This window comes from Etheostoma spectabile, chromosome 14 (genome assembly GCF_008692095.1).
Source record: "Etheostoma spectabile isolate EspeVRDwgs_2016 chromosome 14, UIUC_Espe_1.0, whole genome shotgun sequence".
NCBI lineage: Eukaryota > Metazoa > Chordata > Actinopteri > Perciformes > Percidae > Etheostoma > Etheostoma spectabile.
The window spans coordinates 6,505,947-6,509,220 of record NC_045746.1 but is presented as its reverse complement, the minus strand read 5'-3'; the positions used below and the strand labels follow the sequence as shown (position 1 = coordinate 6,509,220).

Below are 3,274 nucleotides of genomic sequence, written 5' to 3'. Positions count from 1 at the left end.
AGGTGCTGTTTAATCTGTGTAGGGTTATTGTAAATTCATAACAAAAGTATGAACACAAATTGCAAAGGAAAAAAACTGCTTATTCAATGTAATGATTAAATCAAATGTACCTGATATTTTACTGCACTGACATTTTTAAAGTATGAAAAATAAAAACTGACATGAAAAAAGGACATGCAATGTCAAGATCGAATTCTAACAGTTTAAATACAATAAAGCATACATACAATAAAATATATAAATGATATGCCTAATACATACTTCTAAAGTGTTAACTATTGTAAATTTGCAATAATATATATTTTCTCATGTGCAACATTTTATTGCTAAAGCGGGCTTTCTGGCGGCGATGATAGGTTCTGTGCCTGTCCTCCTAACAGTATTAAAGTTTAAAGTAGGGATTGCACGAGAGCTTAAAGGCTGTATTTTCAGACTTTGACATTTGATGTTATACACACAATATTTAAGACAGATATGTAGTTATCTACACTGTGTTCTGCCGTTATCTAATGCTAGGTTATTTGATGCTATCCTGTACAGTATTTAATGCAGTCGGGCCATCTCGTCCTCCTGGGCTCCATAGCGGCGATTAAACATTAAGAACCCATTTTTATAAATTAAGTGAGTTGGATTTTACGAGGTGTTTATGGAACAATTATCACTCAGCACAAGCGCAAATAACACTGCTGGATTTAATCTTCATGATAACGTGGATGATACGGAGTGAAAAGAATGTGCGTGAGGCATCAATACTTGAACATGTTACGAGTAATCGTCATTCCTGCGTGTTCTTTCTGCAGTCTGACTTCAGTTCACCACCTCACCATCTGCATCGCCAAGTCCCATTGTCTCCAAAACGTGCGGACGCATGGGTCAGAGTTTGCGTGGAGGATCGCACATTTTCCCATCAAGTTTTTTTTTAAATATAAATCCCAACCTTTGCATGGGAAGTGGCCTACGCACATTTCCAGCCCGTTTTGTGCGTATGCCACGTTTATAATTGAGACCCCTGGAGCTTTATATCATATCACGTTATATTTCTCAGTGGATGGAGTTGCCTGGATATCAATGAAATTTAAATTGTCAAATGCCCACTTCTTTTGTCTTTCACTATGCAACAAACTTTTGTTAATTACTTAATGTTAAATGTAATAGTTGTTTTAAATGTTTAACTGATAGTATACATACATTTTATCAAAATTCTTATCGTCAGTGAACGGTTAAACAGTTATTTAAAACAGTTATTTATCCTCTGGGGACCATTAATAAGGTTGGATAATGCTACTCTTGTTAAAATATTGTGTAAATTTAAGTTTTAGCAAAGAACATCAGTGCTGGCATTCTCAATTTGTGGGGTCACATTCATAACTTAAGTTATGCCATCACCACTGGCTGTGGCTCAGTGGTAGTGCGGTCACCTGCCAATCGGAAGGTTGGTGGTTGGATCCCTGGCCTTGCGGTCCCATGGTGAGGTGCCCACGGACACTGAACCCCGAGTTGTCCGCTGATGCTGTGTGAGGGTTTATTTTTTTGTTTGTTGTGTGTTTGTTGAGCACTTGGCCACAGTGTGTGAGTGGTTAATGGTTCCTGTACTGTGTTAAAGCGCTTTTTGTTGTCATTAAGACTCGAATAGCGCTATATAAAAACAGTCCATTTACAAGTAAAAAACAAAAGAATTATATTCTTACATTCAAACTATTATCATAATTCAACTTAAACTTAATTCCAATATAAATTTAATCATTAGCCTGAAGCCTGTGGTGTATTTCAAACATCTTTCTACCCAATGGAGACATACAGGAAAAGTACAGGACATTCACACTAACGCAGACGGAAGCAGAGAAAATCTCCTAATATATGGGCTTAGGTGGGATGAAGAATGCTGGAAATGAGAGCAGGCATTACAGAACTGTGAGCTGATGGAGATGAAAATGTATCGATTGTTTTGCCTGTTGACCAGATTAAATCTAGGGGTTGTGTATCGAAATTATTAAAAGAGTCTGCCTCTTGTTTCACATGAGCATAAAATCAATAACCATTTCAGGCAAGCACTGTTAACATATCCTTTCTTTTGAAACCACAATTCCCCTGGAGAATTTCTTTAATGTCTTATTGTTGGTTCTTATTTCGGTTAAATTGTTTTTGCAGGCCTTGCAAGAATCTCTGAAGTGGGTGCTTGAGTCAGCCTTTACACAAGGATGGACTGGCAGACATGTTGACAAAACTCAACAGTATACAGACATTAAGAGTACCTGTCTCATATCTGGAAGTAACAGTAGCGGGTATTATCCCTGTTTGCCTTCAGAGCATCTTTAATTCAGGCCTGGGTTCATCAAGGGGATTGGGAATTTTGTGTTCATACACACTGGTGTGATGATGTTACTCAGCTCAGAGTTTTTAGCAGTACCTTGAAGTGGCAAATATCTTTTCCCCAAAAATCCGTGATTGTATATATTCTGTCCTGTTTCTTGAATCATTCTGACATAATGGAGCACTATCCTGCTGGAAACGTCATTCATAGAAGGCTAGGCTGTGGCACGGAAGAAATCTTTGTTCCAATCCAATGTTATGGTACACTGCGGTTTTAATGTACATTTGGCACTATGGGGCTCCACGCTGTCACCACCAACCTGTCTGTTGATGCTACACGGGAAGGTATCATAGCATTTAGGTCTTTTTTTTTAAAGTAATTAAGTTAGACTTAATTTGTCACATTTTGGCAAATCTAGACCAACCCAAACTAGATCTCACAGTTCGAATAATATCAGACCCATTTCCATGCATCCAAATTAGATTCTTTACATTCTTCAATCAATAATGGTCTGTCTTTGATCAAAACCACTGTTAAAGGTATTAAACAACTTTCTCCATGTACCAGATGAAAGTCATTTCCTTTCTATTATCACCCTTTTTATATTATGATCATCATAATTATCAGTTTGTAAGGAATTTGGTTCATTCTGTACTGCATCACTGACCGATGATCACAGACATCACTGTCTTATTAATTCATTGCTGATTTTAAATATTATTTAATACTTTTCCCTATGCTCTTACAAAAGAAATCCCGTGTATAGCATGTGCCACTCAATGAAGCAAGCGGATTGATATGAATTTCTTCAGGACATTAAATGCTGGATGGCACACAACCTTCTACATAATTCATTGTAATACATAATGAAAACTTCTCCATAAATTAAATGATTTCCATCTTCCTCTGACGTCAAACCTCAAAACCTGGATTCTAAGAATGTGGTTGTGATATTTGCGAGTA

The 3,274-nt window shown here is 37.0% G+C and overlaps 2 long non-coding RNA genes across 2 annotated transcripts in view; one reads left to right on the top strand and one right to left on the bottom strand.

Moving 5' to 3' along the window:
• LOC116702145 (uncharacterized) overlaps positions 1-3,274 on the top strand; it is a 154,795-nt gene that overhangs the window by 133,483 nt on the left and 18,038 nt on the right. The window lies entirely within an intron of this gene.
• The window catches only part of LOC116702146 (uncharacterized), a 24,332-nt gene that overhangs the window by 17,490 nt on the left and 3,568 nt on the right, over positions 1-3,274 (bottom strand). The window lies entirely within an intron of this gene.